The following is an 18,208-nucleotide window of genomic DNA, read 5'->3' on the forward strand; positions in this document are numbered from 1 at the left end:
CTGCACACAGTGCCCTATTCCTGATACTGGGGGTGTTGTGATCTTCCTGCACACAGTGCCCTATTCCTGATACCGGGGGTGTTGTGATCTTCTTGCACACATCCCGGTATCAGGGATAGGGCACTGCATGCAGGAAGATCACAACACTCCTGGTATTAATAGGGATAGGGCACTGCATGCAGGAAGATCACAACACTCCTGGTATTAATAGGGATAGGGCACTGCATGCAGGAAGATCACAACACCCCTGGTATCAGGGATAGGGCACTGTGTGCAGGAAGATCACAATACCCCGGAGGAGTGAGGGTCAGGCAGCTCCCCCCTGTCTGTGAAGCCAGCCTCTCACTAGTAATGCAGGGAGGGAGCTGTCTCAGACTTCACCATCCTCCCCCCCCCCCCTCACCCACACACCATTCACTAGCTGGGACATGAGGGAAGTCAGGAGTGAGGGTCAGGCAGCTCCCCCCTGTCTGTGAAGCCAGCCTCTCACTAGTAATGCAGGGAGGGAGCTGTCTCAGACTTCACCATCCTCCCCCCCCCCCTCACCCACACACCATTCACTAGCTGGGACATGGGGGAAGTCAGGAGTGAGGGTCAGGCAGCTCCCCCCTGTCTGTGAAGCCAGCCTCTCACTAGTAATGCAGGGAGGGAGCTGTCTCAGACTTCACCATCCTCCCCCCCCCCCTCACCCACACACCATTCACTAGCTGGGACATGGGGGAAGTCAGGAGTGAGGGTCAGGCAGCTCCCCCCTGTCTGTGAAGCCAGCCTCTCACTAGTAATGCAGGGAGGGAGCTGTCTCAGACTTCACCATCCTCCCCCCCCCCCTCACCCACACACCATTCACTAGCTGGGACATGGGGGAAGTCAGGAGTGAGGGTCAGGCAGCTCCCCCCTGTCTGTGGAGCCAGCCTCTCACTAGTAATGCAGGGAGGGAGCTGTCTCAGACTTCACCATCCTCCCCCCCCCCCTCACCCACACACCATTCACTAGCTGGGACATGGGGGAAGTCAGGAGTGAGGGTCAGGCAGCTCCCCCCTGTCTGTGAAGCCAGCCTCTCACTAGTAATGCAGGGAGGGAGCTGTCTCAGACTTCACCATCCACCCCCCCCCCTCACCCACACACCATTCACTAGCTGGGACATGGGGGAAGTCAGGAGTGAGGGTCAGGCAGCTCCCCCCTGTCTGTGAAGCCAGCCTCTCACTAGTAATGCAGGGAGGGAGCTGTCTCACACTTCACCATCCCCCCCCCCCCCCCCCCTCACCCACACACCATTCACTAGCTGGGACATGGGGGAAGTCAGGAGTGAGGGTCAGGCAGCTCCCCCCTGTCTGTGAAGCCAGCCTCTCACTAGTAATGCAGGGAGGGAGCTGTCTCAGACTTCACCATCCTCCCCCCCCCCCTCACCCACACACCATTCACTAGCTGGGACATGGGGGAAGTCAGGAGTGAGGGTCAGGCAGCTCCCCCCCTGTCTGTGAAGCCAGCCTCTCACTAGTAATGCAGGGAGGGAGCTGTCTCAGACTTCACCATCCTCCCCCCCCCCCCTCCCCCACACACCATTCACTAGCTGGGACATGGGGGAAGTCAGGAGTGAGGGTCAGGCAGCTCCCCCCTGTCTGTGAAGCCAGCCTCTCACTAGTAATGCAGGGAGGGAGCTGTCTCAGACTGGTATCAGGGTTAGGGCACTGTGTGCAGGAAGATCACAACACTCCTGGTATTAATAGGGATAGGGCACTGTAAGAGATGACTGTAGTAGATTGAATAAAGATCTGATGTTTCTGCTCTCCTCACACCAAACAAAAACAACACACAAGCAGAGAAGCCCTTCTTACAAAGCTGAGCTAGTGAGTTAAGTAGGAGGAAAAGTAAACATACTGGTGCCAGTGTGGCTACTTAAAAAATACACTTACCAACAATCAATTACATATATTTGAACTCTGTACAGTTCCAGCCAGGACCACCTTTCTAAAATGCACAGTGATTGGCAAATTCAACATGCACTAGCATTTCAGGTGCCTGCTAACAAAAATAATAAACAAACAAGTTCTAGTCAGGTGAGTGCTGATCATTACATTACTTTTTTGTCAAGCTTCCAACTGTTTCCATTTCACATCCCCCCAACCATATTGGTAACATCAATAGATAAGAGCACAGCCAGCCAATAGGAATACATACATACATATTCATTCCTAAGTGACCTTTACTGACCTGGGAAGTGTGAACACTTTGTTTCATTTTCTGTTGGTGTTCGTTAGTTTCCAGTTCCATTTCCCATCCCCCCAACCATCACCTCAGTGGTAACCTTGGTAACATCAATAGATAAGAGGGCAGCCAGCCAATAGGAACACATATTCATTCCTAACTGACCTTCAGTGACCTGGAAAGTGTTTATTTGTATCATTTTCAGTTAGTGCGCACTAAATCGAGTTAGTGCGCACTAACGGGGAGTTAGTGCGCACTAACTCGAGTTAGTGCGCACTAACACGATTTAACGATTTTTAACGATAAATCGTTAGAATTTCTATTGTATCGTGTTCTATAACGATTTAAGACGATATAAACATTATCGGACGATAATTTTAATCGTTGAAAAACGATTCACATCCCTAATATGGGGCGGTAGTTGGAGAGTATTTCAGGATCAAGGTTGCTTTTTTTTAGGATTGGTTTTATGACAGCCGATTTGAGGCATATGGGGTAATTACCTTCGGTTAGGGAAAGGTTAACAATTTTGGTGATGGTTTTTGATATGGTGGGTTCTATTGATTTAAGGGTTGTTATTGGGATTCTATCTATTGGATGGCTGGCGGGGTTCATTTTATTTATAATAGATTGAATTTCAAGTGTGGATGTGGTATCAAAGTTGGACCACGATGAAGTTAATTTGGCATTAAGTTTGGTGTTTTGGTTGTTGTCGGTTATGTTGGATTGGATTAAGTGAGATATTTTGGTGTTGAAGAAATCAGCGAAGTCGTCACTTCCATGTTTGGTAGATGTGAAGTCTTGGGAGGTTTTGGTAAGTTTCTGAACTATTGTGAACAACATTCTGGGGTTATGATGAAATTTGGAGAGTTTTTTGGAGAAGAATTCCTTTTTTGCATTGTTGATGATGTTTTTGTATTGTTAAGCTCTTCCAATAATTATTTAGTGTGGTGTGGTAGTGTTTATGTTTTTTCTCCATTCCCTTTCTTTTTTCCTGAGTAGGTGTTTGGCGATCCTTATGTTTTCATTATACCATTGGTTCTTGTCTTTGGATTGTTGTATAGACTTAGTGATGATGGGGTTAATGGAGTCTGCTACTTTTTTTGTAATATTTATCCATGATGAAGTTGCAGTCTCAGAATTTGTTAGGTTTATGTTGTTAAGTTCTCCTTGAAGGGATTTTTGAAAGAGATCTGTGTTGAATGGTGGGCGGTAGGAGATTATATTTGGAGATGTTTTGAGAGGTTTAAAGCTGGAGTTGGCGTTTAGTGTCACTTGGATGAGGTGGTGGTCAGACCAGGGTATTTCTTTGGTTTGGATAGAGTTTGAGTGCCAGAAGTCAGTGTTGATGAAGATGAGGTCGATAGTGTGGCCAGCTTTATGAGTTGGTGATTGGATTATTTGGTTTAGGTTTAGAGTTGAGAGCACATCCTTAGGAGAATTTGAATGAAGTAAACCTGAACATATAAGATGCATGAGGGTAAATACTGACAGCTGTTTCCAGCTGGACTGCCTGTGGTTTCCACATGTGATATATTTTGTTCATTAACTTCTGTTAGCCATATCTAAGCCATTGGCCTTAATTCAAAGTCTTTTCATTTCTCTGTCTTATTTGCTTCTTGAATGATTTCAAATTTACTGCTAGTGCTCTTATTAATAGTAGCATTGAGCTAAACATCTTCATTCTGAAGCTTGTAGAGTGTAATATATACAGACAAAATATTGAAACGAGCTTGGAAGTTCTATTCAAACAATAAGTAATGCCAAATTAGAACTGTTTCTGTATCTTTAGGTCACATTTACATGGTCTCTGATCATCTCCCTTGATACTTGATCTTCTCTCTCTCCATATATAATACAGAATAGTTGCTTAATGCTTCTATTAGTAATCATGTTTTTGTTGTTTATTAAGTATGTCTGGTTTTCTAGCATCAACCTTTTTATTGGTTGATTTGGGGAAAGATAAATCACTCTCTATGAAATAGGACCCCGGCCCAACTGCATGGGTTCGGCATTGTGCAGCCCCGGGGAGGCAGGAGGAGAATGCCTGGTTCAAAGAGGCGTGGTTCTGGAGCCCCCAAATCCCTGAGTGGGTCTCCTCTCCCGGAACTGGTGTTGGGTGCAGTGGTCTACATGGCCAGCCAAGTTAATCAGATCATTCCAGTCATCCGGGAGATCTCTGGCCGCCAACTCATCCTGAAGTCGTGGAAAGAGCCCCTCCAGGAATATACCATGCAGGCTATCGCTTCTCCAGTTCAGCTTGGCAGAAAGGTTCTGGAACTCTATGGTGTACTCCACTAAGGGACAGTTAGCCTGCCATAGCTGGAGTAATTCGGACATGGCCGTGGATCCGCGGGAAGGCTTGTCAAAGATCCGTCGGAAGGACGTGATGAACTGAACCAAGTTGGTTAAGCGGGGATCCTGATGCTCCCATAGGGAAGAGGCCCAGGCCAATGGCCTCCCATCCAACAGGGAGATAATGTAGCTTGTCTTGATCTGGTCTGTGGGAAATTGCGCTGGTAGTAGATTGAAGCGGATATAACATTGGTTCAAGAATCCGCGACATCATTTTGTGTCCCCTGAGTACCAAGAAGGTGCTGGCATCTGTATGTGTGCAGACGGCCCTGCATTAGGGATGGCTACCGGTACTGGGGAACCAAAAGCAGAGGTTCCTTCCACCTGGTCGCTAGCCTCTGCACAGTTGCCATCAGCGAGTCGAAGCAAGTTTGTTGCTGTTGCAACCTTTGTGCAATTCCCAGAATAGTTTTGAAGGTCGAGAGATCCGCCAGGTCCATGGCCTTGCAAACTGTTGGGATCATGGACCCTTGGGCCGGCTGAGACGGCAGGTGTAGTGCTGTGGATCCTCACAGTGGGCGTCACAGCCAGGAGACAGTGCTAAGGAGAGACTTCGAAGAGGGCTTCACCACTGGAAGCCCGAGGTCCCCCCAGGAGGAGCCTGTAGGGACCCGGGCCTCTTGGTCTTAGGTGGATCCTATGCGACCAATGATCAGAAGAGCAGCCTGCCGAGGTATCTGACGATGAGATGGCGCCCAGGAGGTCAGGAGAGACTTCACCCTTGGAAGCCCGCAGTCCCCCAGGGAGGAGCCCGTGAGGACCCGAGCCGCTGGGGCTTAGGAGAAACCTCCAGGCGGGTGAAGAAGAAGTACCTGTGGCAGTGGAGACAGACGAAGCCAAAGTCCAGAACAAGCCAAGGTCGGGAGCCAGAAGTCAGATGTAGAATGCCAAAACCAGGGACGGAAGCTGAAGCCGGAGTCGAAGAACGAAGCAAGGTCAGGAGCCAGGAATCAGATGTCAGGAACAAGCAGGGACTGGGAAGCAGGAAGCATAACTAGCTACTCTGAAGAGTGAACCTCGTTGCAAGGCGAGGGTTAGCTGTGACTCCCGGGTTTAAATAACCCAGCAGCGTCTGACGTCCTCAGGAGGCTGTCTTCAGTTTTCCCGTGCTGGCCCCTTTAAATCTAGAGCCCCTGCGCATGCGCACGCCTAGGGGGTGGGGCCAGCAGCGGATCGTCGGCGTATCCCTCGCAGGGAGAACGCTGCGGTAGGCCGCGTCTCGGGCCTGGATGGCCTGAGGGGAGCTCCCACGGCCGGGGCGGGCCGCATGGTGAGTGGGGATCCCAGGGCACGGCCCGGGATCGCACCAATATTGGGCATTAAATCCCACATAGCAGTCACGTTAAACCTTGCAGAAAATGTGCATTACAATTCTGATTTTAACATGAGTTAGTACAGTGATTCTCAAATCCTGAAAGCCCGTTCAACTTGTATTCCAAGAGTTATTATATTCTAATATGCTACAATTTATATCTGAAAATTGTATGAAACTATATTCAGAGTCTGAAAAAAAAAGATTCAATTCAGTCATCCCTTCCCTAAAGACAGTTATTTTTATATTAATTTTAATTATTCATTTCCAAGTGGTCATGCTAAAAATATGAATACAATCAAACAATATTAAAAATAAGGGATGATGAATTATAGAAGAAAGATTCATGATATCATGTTAAAAACATATATCTAGATTCAGAATTGTTGCTCATCCAAAGAGCAAGGTCGTATAAACTCCAGAAACCAAAATGGCAATACTTTCTTCAAATGGTTTAAAATTTTTACATATGCAGAATATTAAGAATTATATAAATTAGTAAGAACACTAATATTAAGATTAATAAGAGGCATTCATCTATGCCAAAGGTAAATTACTAGACTTGCATGACTCTTATAAAATCCACCATCACTTATGTTGTAATCATCTCCTTTAATAAATTATGAATTTTTTTTATTAAGTGTCCAAAAGAAAAACGTTTTCAATGTGATCAATTATGCTTGTGTTCCCACAATTTTTAAATAATATATAAAAAAGCAACTGTTCCCAAAACCCAAACATTTATTGCATGAGTTTTACTGCTTAAACAATCTGTCTCCTAAACTCTTTAACCAAAATGTAGGTACACCAAACACATCTTCAAATGAGAAGTAAATCCACATATGCAGAAATTATGAAATGTTATCCAAAATTCCTGACATAGCTATGTTTCAGCGTTACATCACCTGCATCTGGGGCTGTCTTTGCTTGTTTTCAAATGGATGTTACTGCCATCATTCTTTATTATTTCATTTAGGTGGATTTATCAGTTGCTCCCTGCGGGGAATTGAAATATATTTTAAAATATGTACAGTCATTGGGATCAGCAGCAAAGGAAGGTAAACAGCTCAGTATCTGCAACATGTTTTTGTGGTGTAGTTCTATAAATACACATTTGTGTGTGTGAAATAGCAAGAGTCTACCTGCTTCCATTCCCTTGGCTATTTACAATCTCAACACCACTCTCTGCTATCACAAGGAGGTACAAATGCCTTTGTACAGGTCATTGGTTAGACCTCATCTAGAAAATTGTATTCAGTTCTGGAGTTATCTCTCCCAACGAATATAGACATTGCTCAAAAAAAGGCAAAATGGTGCAGGATCTATACCAAAAGCCATATGAGATTAGATGTAAGAACCTAAATATGAATACAGGAGAGGAAACACAGGAGGATATGGTGGAGACCTTCAAACACATCAAAGGTATAAGTATAATTGCATACATTAAATAATATTTCTTTAGGGAGGACAGAGTCAAGATGGCTGCTTGCTAGGCTACAGCATTGCTGGCATCTCTCATCTTTTTAAACTTTTTCTTTACTATGGCCCCGAAGAGGAATGGGAAACCCAGGCAGTATTCCTCCATACCTGTCACTTCTCCTGTCCAGCAAATGCTTGATCTACGTGCAGCTGAATGTTGGAGACATGGGATGCAAATAGATTGTGGAGCCTAGCAAGGGAGCACAGGCACCACTGGATGTCAGCCTCAGTCCCTCGGATCTTCTCCCTCCACCTCAACTCGGCAGACTCGGCAGGGTCAGAGATGTCATAGAAAAATGATGTGGCTGGATCTTCAATGGAGAAGGGGGCTGCTGCCAGAGTTGTTTTGCCCAGTATATATTCCAACAATATTGGAGGGCTTAGCGAGGCTTTACCTTTAAGCCTCCCTAAATCCGATACTGAGTCTGAGATGATTTCTTCTGTTTCTTCCTCAAATTATCTCACTCAACCCTTGGTTAGACCAGTTTAATTACTATGGACTCATTGTGGTCAGGGTTGATGAGGATGGACACAGCAACTTAAGCTTGTGCTACAGACATTGATACTGACTTCACAAGTATGAAGTCAGTATCAAAGCTTCAAGAAGTACATTTCCAAAGACTTCAAGGAACTGAATCTAGAGTTGTGGTGCTTGAAAAACAGGTTCAAGAGATTCAGCAATTGAATACTGCTTTAATACAGGATAAAAATTCTATTCATATGAAAATAGAAAAACTGTCAAATATTTTAAGACACCTAAATTTGTGGTTTCTAAGTTTCCTAAACTTCCTGGAATTCCTGTTAAAGATATGTTCAGAAAGTATTTCATGGAAGTTCTTGGTTTGCCAGCTGATATCTTTCCTCTGATTAATAAAACCTTCTTTCTACTTTTGCATAGAAGAAATAAGAATGGCCACTTTATACCACCGGAAGCACCTTTAGATATTTCAGGTATCTTGGAGAGTTCTATGGAAGAAGTTAGGGACAGACAGACTCTGTTGGTGTCCTTCGTTTTTGAACAGGACTTGAATATGATTTTGAAATTCTGTTTTTGGAAAGCTAACACTCTTTTTTTATGGGAGCCATATCTGGATATCTACAGATGTTGTAAAGTCTACTCAGGAAAGAAGGAAACATTTTCTTCAAATCCATCAGGACGTTCTTTCTTTGGGCATTACTTTCTTACTTAGATATCCATGTAAATATATGGTAACATATGCTAATAATACCATTTAGTTTTTCCTGATCAGCTCCATACTTTTCTGAATCAGAAGAATATCTCTCCTCAGTAATCAATGGTTGTGATCCTTATTTAATTAATCCAATTATTAAAAGCCATAGTAAGCTTTCTTAAAAAGGTTTTTGCTTTCTACATCTCCCTTGCTTTACTAGACCTCCCCCTCTACTTATTATGGTCGACAGCTATTGAAGAGGAAAAAAGTTTTTCTTATTTTGACTATGTTTCTTGATTTTTATATGATTTCTGTATGTCTATCCTGCTTTTTTTTGTCATGAAATATGACAATGAAATTATAAAACATCATTAAAAAAAAAGCATTTCTTTGTATATAGTGAAAAAATGATAGCCATAATAAACTTAGACACATAGGGGTAAATTTTAAAAGCCCTGCGTGTGTAAATCCAGCCGGATTTATGTGTGCAGGGGACTTGTGCGCCGGCACGCCTATGTTGCATAGGCCACCATCATGCGCAAAGCCCCGGGACGTGCGTAAGTCTTGGGGCTTTGCTTGGGAGGCATGTCGGGGGGGGGGGGGGGGTGTCGGGAGGTCTGTTGGGAGAGGTGCGGCATTTGGGGGCATTCCGGGGGCATGGCCATGGGCGTGGGTGCCAGCCCAGGGGCGTTCAGGGGCCATGGCCGAGGCTTCTGAAGCAGCCCCCGGGCCGGGGTATGGCGTGACGGCAGCTGGCCGGCGTGCGCAGGTTACACCTCGGGCAGGTGTAACTTGTCCAACAAAGGTAGGGGGGGATTTAGTTAGGGATGGGGGGTGGGTTAGATAGGAGAAGGGAGGGGAAGCTGGGGGGGGGGACCGGAAAAAAGCTCCCTTCAAGGCCACTCTGATTTTGGAGCGGCCTTGAAGGGAACGGGGAAAGCTATCGGGGCTCCCCTCGGGCTCGGCGCATGGAAGGTGCATATGTGTGCACCCCCTTGCATGCGCCAACCCAGGATTTTATAACATGCGCATATGTTTTAAGATCTGCCCCATAGTAAAAGAAATAATTATGGTTATATATGAGAAATTGCTTTTGCATAGATATGCAGCAGAGAGACAATTAATTGCTTAAACATAGTGGGCCGGATTTTAAAAGCCCTGCGCGCCGGCGCGCCTATTTTGCATAGGCCGCCGGCGCGCACAGAGCCCCGGGACGCGCGTAAGTCCCGGAGCTTCGTAAAAGGGGAGGGGGCGTGTCTGGGGCATGTCTGGGGTCAGGGGCAGTTCGCGGTGGGACCGGGGGCATGGCGCCAGCCCAGGGGCATGGTCGAGGCCTCTGGACCAGCCTCCGGGTCGGGTGATGACGCACCAGCAGCCCGCTGGTGCGCACAGATTTACACCTGCTTTCGGCAGGTGTAAATCTGGCAACAAAGGTAGGGGGGGTAGATAGGGCTGGGGGGGTGGGTTAGGTAGGGGAAGGGAGGGGAAGGTGCGGGGGGGGGGGGGGTGGAAAGAAAGTTCCCTCCAAGGCCGCTCCAATTTCGGAGCGGCCTTGGAGGGAACAGGCAGCGCGCGCCGGGCTCGACGCGCGCAAGTTGCACAAATGTGCACCCCCTTGCACGTGCCGACCCCAGATTTTATAAGATACACGTGGCTACGTGCGTATCTTATAAAATCCAGCGTACTTTTGTTCGCACTTGGTGCATGAACAAAAGTACGCGCTCGCGCAAATTTATAAAACCTACCCCAGTGACAATTTAGTGCTGAATATTGTTGTTAGAAACAGATACAAATGAAGCATGTGAAGATGTTTTTTACTTAGATAAGTTGAAGAAAGATAATAAAGTCTTACTAGCAAGAGCAAAGTTGCAAACGTGGAAATGTCTTCAAACAGGAGGCTATAGAGTCTCCTTTGCTTAAGACCCTGCAGCTGGAAAATAAGAAAATGCCTTGAACATTCATAGTTAAATAATAGAAAAACTGTTTTAACAGAAAACTACTTTTAAATATTACTTTGAAACACATATATAGAAATTGTTTTCCTTTATTATATACACATTTTGTAAATCATAAAATGAGGAACTAGCAGAAGTTACATTTTGCTTAAGTATAAAACATGTAGTCCCTTGACCTGATTTTCTATTTGGACTGGTAGATGAGTTGCAGAGAACAGCAGAAAACAATACTGTGCCTATGCCAGTTAGATACACCTTATAACAGGCAGTCAGCCAAGAGACAAGACCGAGACCAAGATCTTGCTCCAGCACTGAATTCCTCATCCTCCCAGGGGAGCTGATGCCCTACTCCCAGTGGGGACTACCAGAGTTGCCATACTTGCTTGAATGTGACCAAGAGAGAAAGCAAAGCTCACCTCTGCTTGCAGAGCAATCTCTGAAGACATATCCTTATAAATACATTCTCTTTGTTTTATTTCTCTCTTTTTCTCTTTTTGGTCCATTCTCATAAGTGTTTCTATATAATTACAGTATGATCATCAGAATGTTGTTTTTGCATATATTGCATTTATTATAATAACTGCTTTTACTAGCATACATACATATGTATGTATATATAGGTGTGTGTATCTATCTATCTATATATATAGATATATCTATATATATCATTGTTTATGTGTCTTAATTCTGCTGAGCAAGAAGCAGCACCAAAAGGTAATCATAAAAATATTATTACAAACTGTTTCAATTGTGTACCCAAGTTCTCCATTTACTGTCATGTCTTTCATTCTCTTCTCAAGAGAATTGACTGAATGCAGCAATTCGTTTACATAAACCACAGATAAATCTGAGATCTGCTAACAAAGGCCTCTTGGCAATCCCATCCGTAAATTCGGCCCACATAAGTCAGGTTAGAGATAAAAGTATTTCTTTGGCCGGCCCAAAACTGTGGAACAAGCTTCCTACAGAGTTGAGGCTCCAGACTGATATTAAAACTTTTAAAAAGAATTTGAAAACTTGGATTTTCAGAATTGCATTTAAAGAGAGTGATTGAGAACTGTTTTAATTATCATATTTTATATACATACTAAGCAGCTATCTTTTACAGCTGAGAATACTAGACTCAAAACTTACTTAAGTACTATGAATATTAGATCAATTTGTAATGATTTTATATCATGAATGCATTTTATTATGTTTTAATTGTATTTGATTAATTTAATCTTTTTCAGTGGGATGATATTTTATCTTATTTTAATTTGTGATTATTTTACTTTTATAAGTTATTATATATGTTTTATATGAATTTAAACTGCATTTTTATTGCATTTTATGTTTGGAAACCATTGTGATGGCCTGTTTGAATGATGGTATATAAGAATTTTATAAATAAAGAATTGTATAAATAAATAAATAAAAAATAAGATATCCAAACTTGTTGACATTCTGTTTAGAGAAAAGACATAACTGTTGCACTTCCCGGCTGCATTGGTGCCACGACCGGGCCTGCTCACCTGGCGAAACCATCCACCAGCTCCTCCCTCAGCCCCTGCGCTGTTCGGCCGCGGCCTCCAAGTGTGTCCCGAGGCCCATCGGGGCCTTCTCCCTCGCAGCGCTCCTCATGCCGGGGCTCGGCATCCTCCTCGGCATCAGCCCCGCACCCAAGCGCGCGCACGCAAAGTTAACTTTCAAGGGCCAAGCGTGGGAAACTCACGGGTGGCACCCGATTCTGACTCACCTGAACCCGGTATATATAGAAGGGCTCAGCCCCTAGCCCAGTGCCTTGGCAATCGGGTCATACACTCTGGTGTTCTCTAGTTTGCCTCTTCCAGTGTCTCCTGTTCCAGCGTCTCCTGTTCCTGTGTTTCCTGTTCCTTGTCTCTCCTGGTAGTACCCTTCAGACTGATCTCACAGTACTGACCTTTGCTTGCTCTTGACCACAACTGTCTGCCACCTGGAACCGACCTCTGTCTGTACACTGACTACTCCTGATCGCCGCCTGGAACCAACCTCTGCCTGTACACTGACCACTCCTGATCACTGCCTGGAACTGACCTCTGCCTGTACACTGACTACTTCTGACTGCTGCCTGGAACTTGACTATTTCCTAATCTGACTACACCCAGACTGACTACAGGTACTGACCCCTTCTTCGGCTGACCATTCTGAACTAATACTCTGGCCTTCATCCTCGCTATCCACTCGGACACTCTAGTCTGGCCTCCTGCAACCTCTGGACATTCTTGCTTGGACATCAACCGCACACCCTTGTTCATAGTGGGCACTCCCCTGCACATCTTCTCTAGAAGACCCTGCGAGGCCCATCTAAGATCAGGCGGCCTGGGTACCCAAGGGCTCAACCTGCGGAAACCCCGGGTTGCTATTGGCAAAGCTCCAGCTAGCCTCTTGTGCTCCACCTCCTGGTGGCAGGCGCTCTCTGGGTATGACCAGAGGGCCGTACCAATCCTGCACTAGGCCAAGGATCCGCCTCCAGTACAACAACTGGGTAATCAAGCCCAGCAGAATATTTTCATTTCCAGTCTCAACCTTTCAAATGTCCTCAAGTGTGATACCCTGAGGTTCAACTGCATAAGTCACAAATAGACTATGATTGTCCCAAGATGAGAAGAGGAGGAGAGAGAGATAGCTGTAGGTATGGGGACTTCAGATGAGTCTGAGATGGATACATTGACCTGAGCCATAGAACCCCTGTTCAGAAAGTTCCCCTGCATAGAGACCTCACTGACGCTGGCCATTGCAGACTCTCCACAGTCTACATCTTCCCTTCAGTTATGGTTTCTTTTCTGCACCAGTCACCATCATAGCCAAGTTGTCTCCCATCCTGATGAACTGGAGGAAATTTGTGGATCCCAGCACAGTCTGATCACTAGCATTCTGAATTGTTTCCAATTCTTCAGGGAAGAACTCCTCCTGCTACTGTCTTCCCTCTTGAACTACTACTATTATTACTACTTTTATTTATCCTTTCTAAAGCACAACTAGGCATACGAAGTGTTTTACAGATACACATAAGAAACAGTCCCTTCGCAATATGGTCAATTGAAGTCTAATCAAGACAAATAAGCATGAAAAATGAATCCATGGAAAGTCTATTGTATTATGCAACAGGTGGATTCCAGAGATTGGTGAATAGCATGATCTTCCATCAGCATCTGGAGAGACAATGCAAATTTGGTGGGGGTAAGGTAAGACCTCTTCTTTATCTTTCCTCTTAATCATCAAGGAGAACTAATAAAGTCAAAGAAATAAATCCAGTCACTAAACCAGGCACCCTCAGCATTGGCATCCTTACACTGTGAATATCTCCCCCTTCCATCCTACCCACCTAAAGTAATGTATATTAAACAACATTTTCTTGTTGGTGGTCTTAGAAATATGGTTACCTCTTCCCTTTCTTTTTCTATGTAAAACAGTACAAACTAAAACTTGTACTTTGCAGTTAGTTGACTGCTATTAATAAGGCTCAGAGAATAGAACAAATTATAAGATCAATTTAGTTAAATGTACTAACAGTAATGCAAGCATTAACATGTTTTAAGAACATGTTATCATGCATTAATGCTTGCCTTATTTAAAAAACTTAAGCATATTAATCTACATTATCATTAATGTAAAATTAATATGAACTAAAAAATATGATAATGAGCTTTGCTGCATGCAAATTCATACTAGCTTCTCATTAACATTAAAATGGGTTACTACAAATAATGTTAAGCAATATAATTTGCATTACCTACCAGCTAACACTGAAATGTTGTTATGATCGTTGGCCGCGGGCGGCCGCAACTGACTCAACTGTCGTCATGTATTGCCCTGGTCACCTCTCCGGGTGAACTCAAGGCTGTGGCTTCTTCCGTGTTCCCAAATCTCCTCATGGCAGCTGGGACGCCACTGACCCACACACCGACTCTGGGCCTTCCTAGACGCGCGAGCCAATGGGCCCTCCTTTAAATGCCCAATGTCGGGAATCTCAGGGGCATCCCCAATTGATGATATCACAAGTTTGGAATTTATAAGCACTTCCCTTGGCCTACACTAACTGACTTGGCAATGAGTTCCTTTGCCTCACCGGTGCTTGTTACTGTCTCCCAGGACCCAAGGTTCCTGCCTTGGATCTCCACCTGCTGATTGGACTCTGGCTTGGGTACCCGCTCCTTGGGGCCTGCTCGCTTCTCCGCTCCTCGGGGTTGCCTCAGCACTGCCTTTCAGAGATCCCATCTCTATGCTCCCTTGCTCCTCGGGGCAGTCTCTACCTTACCACACCGGAGATTCAACTCTACACTTCCCCACTCCTCGGAGCAGCCTCTACATCACTTTATCTGAGACTCGAGTCCACACTTCCCCGTTCCTCTGGGCAGTCCTGACGTCCTTATACCAGTGGCTTTACTCTGTGCTTCCCTGCTCCTCAGGGTAGCCTACGTCACTACATCAGAGACTTACTCTGTGCTCTCCTGCTCCTCGGAGCAGCCTATGTCACTATATAAGAGACTTGACTCTGCGCTTCCCTGAAACTTGGGGCAGCCCCTTCGTCATCATACCAGAGACTCTGTGGCAATGCTGTCCTACTCCTCAAGACAGTCTCTGCATCACTCCTCCAGATGTTCCTGTCTTGCGCTCCCCGCTCCTTGGGGCCTGCCTAGCGCTCCTCTAACTTGGAGGTTCCTGCTCTGGTACACATATCTCCTCTCTCCTGCCTAAGGACTGAGACTCCTCTGAACTGTGTCTCTTCACCCCGCTCCTCGGGACGCCTCACAGCATATCTCAGTGCAGTTACCTGCGATCACGTGGCAGTGATGCAGGACGTTCTCACTCTACTGAACTACAGTTGTGTCCTCTGCTGCAGCTGACTTCGCCTCCCAATGGTGAGGAACTGCGGGGCTCCACCCCTCAGGTTGTATCAACCTTCGCCCCAGGCCAAGGGTCCATGAAACCCATGAATCCTAACATTTGTAACTACACCTTGAGAAGTATAGTTAGGATGTAAGCATGTACAGAGTCAAAAAATTTTGTTTCAGTTCATTTATTCATTTCAAAGGTCACAGTCATTCATTTGGTCTGTTTTAAACTATAATATAGTTGTTTATTTATTTTATTTGTTCATTTGTTTATCATTAAATTCAATGAGGGGAAACAATGCAGCCTGTTTTGAGCATACAAATAAGGATTTTGTAATCATTTCTAATGAAAGTTGTGGGTAAACATGATCAGAAGGGGAAAGGCATGCTAATACACCAAAACTATGTCAACATGGTGCTAAAAGTGTCTTGAAGAGCCCAAAGACTTGCAATAAGGCAAATTGATACCAACAGTGACAGGACTTTTCCAAGGTGTCATCAGAGGAGCAAAGCAGCAGCATGAGTAGGCAGAACAACCAAAGGCTCCAAAATGGGGTAAAAGGCACAAAAAAACATTGGCATGAACCCTGCAAGGTTTTATGTGAGGGGCAATGTAATACCAAGCGTGGCATGAACCACTGAAGTTACCATGAAGGGGGAACATAGCAACAAAAGAGGTTAAAAAAAAAACCCCAAGGCAATGATAGAGGGTCAAGGCTACATAAAGAGTGTCATAAACCCCCCAAATCATTATGAGATTTGCAAAGCAGCCATCCAGAGTGGCAATAAAACCCCAAGGCTTCTTGATGCTGTTGGGGGCCGGGGTGGGATTATTGAGCTATTAGGGGGACCTGGGAGGGGGTCTTGAGCTATCATGGGGGCCAGGGAAGGGGGAGGGGGGTCGATGTTTTTTGGGGGTGCCAGGTGGGCAGGGATGGGGGCAAGTTGAGAGGTTATTGTCTTTGAGGAGACTGGGGGAAAGGGGTGAGGTTATTGAGCTATCATGGAGGCTGGGGAGTGGGGAAGGGGGTCTTGAGCTATTGAGAGGCAGCCAAACACATAATTAAAATGTTTTGCTTATTTTGGGTTTGTTGGAGGCCACCTCAACTGGCAGCATCAAGTTGAAATGGGGGTTAGCAGCACTGACCCCCACTCAACTTCCCCATTTGTGGTGGTAGCCTCAGGACTTGGACTAGGATACCAGGCTTCCTGCCACACATCTAATGCTTACCAGGGAGGTGCTGTTATTTTATCATGGCCAACAACCTTCTTGGTTGGCTGCAATAAAATTATTTGCATTGAATTATCAATTAATGATCTTCTTTACCTACAGTACCTGAATGTAAACCGATGTGATATACCAGATCGAATATCGGTATATAAAATAAATAAATAAATAATAAATAATAATTTACATGAATTGGCATTATTCATGCATGAAAATTGCATGCAGAGAAGGTCATTATAATAAGGGGGGTATCTGGGCAGGGACATGCAATATATAATGAATATTGCACAATATCGCCACAATAGTGCACCATAGTGGCACTATCACATAATATATGTGATATAACTCATGTTAGAGCCTTAACACGGCTTGATGAATGAACCAGAGATAGGCACCTATTTTCATCCCAACTTGAGTGCCTATGTTTTCAACTGAAAACTCACATAAATTTAGGGCCCTAAAATTTACACTCCTAAATTTAGGGCTGTTACTTATTTGCCTATATTTAGGACCCTAAATTAGATGCCTAGTTCTGAAAATCAGTACTAAGCTCCTAACTTTGAGGGTCATTTATCAAAATGTGCTAAGGTGTTTTTGCATGTGATAGCACCATATTGTATGGTGCGATGCAAATCCGAAGAGGAGGAGTTAGGGGTGGGCTTACCAGTATGTGAAGTCCTATTGTACAGACTTAACACTGATTTTTAACTATATCTCCTGAAAGGCCTGTTTTAGTAGGTGTGAAGCTCCTGGAGCACCGTTCTGTTCGTACGTCTCACATTCAATGTCAAAGTGGCCCCTAACTCCCTAAACCTCACCTTGAGTTACTAAGTGGGCCTCCCATTGGGATATAAATACCTATCTAGGGAGAGGCATTATGGCTAGGTTCTCTCTCTCTCTCTCTCTCAAAAATTGTCCCCCAGTGGTTGTATGCAGGAAATACAACAGGTCTAGCACATATCACAAAGTGTGAAAATGTTATCACAATTTGAACTAACTTAGCTCTTCGCATAAGTATTAGCACAAATTGCAATAAACTGTCTATTTGCATAAAACTCACACCTTTTGCTATCGCATGCGATACTTATCACATTTTGATAAATCCAGGCCTTTGTTCCCTGCCCTAACTCCACCACATAACACCCACTTTTTAGGATCTTCAGTTTAGGATCCTAATGAAACCAGGATCCGAAATTTAATTACTTAGTCCAAGTAAACTTTCAAAAGGACTAATTTAGAAGCCTAATTCCAAAATTTAGGAGCCTAACCTTTTTGAAATCTGATCCTATAGTTGAACTACTGCCTGTATATAGGATATACAATTTCTAAAAATCCCTTTCTCCTGGGTAAATAGCCATTTGCCAGAGGAAATGGGATTTGAAAATTGCTCTCAATATTAAAAAGTATCAAGCATTTTAAAACAGCAAATTCAATGTAAAATACAATACAATATCAGAAATCCAGTACAATAATATCCTTAAATGTTTCCTATCTCTCACTAAATATAAAGAGCAAAACCAACCCAACATCCTTAGGCACCCCAACATCAAAATCTTCAGTAATATTTTCTATCACTCCCAAAGGGGTGATCCCTTCTGATTCGCCTCTTTGAGGGTGACATGCCAGCCATGGCATGCCTCCACTTT

This window comes from Rhinatrema bivittatum, chromosome 3 (genome assembly GCF_901001135.1).
Source record: "Rhinatrema bivittatum chromosome 3, aRhiBiv1.1, whole genome shotgun sequence".
Lineage (NCBI taxonomy): Eukaryota > Metazoa > Chordata > Amphibia > Gymnophiona > Rhinatrematidae > Rhinatrema > Rhinatrema bivittatum.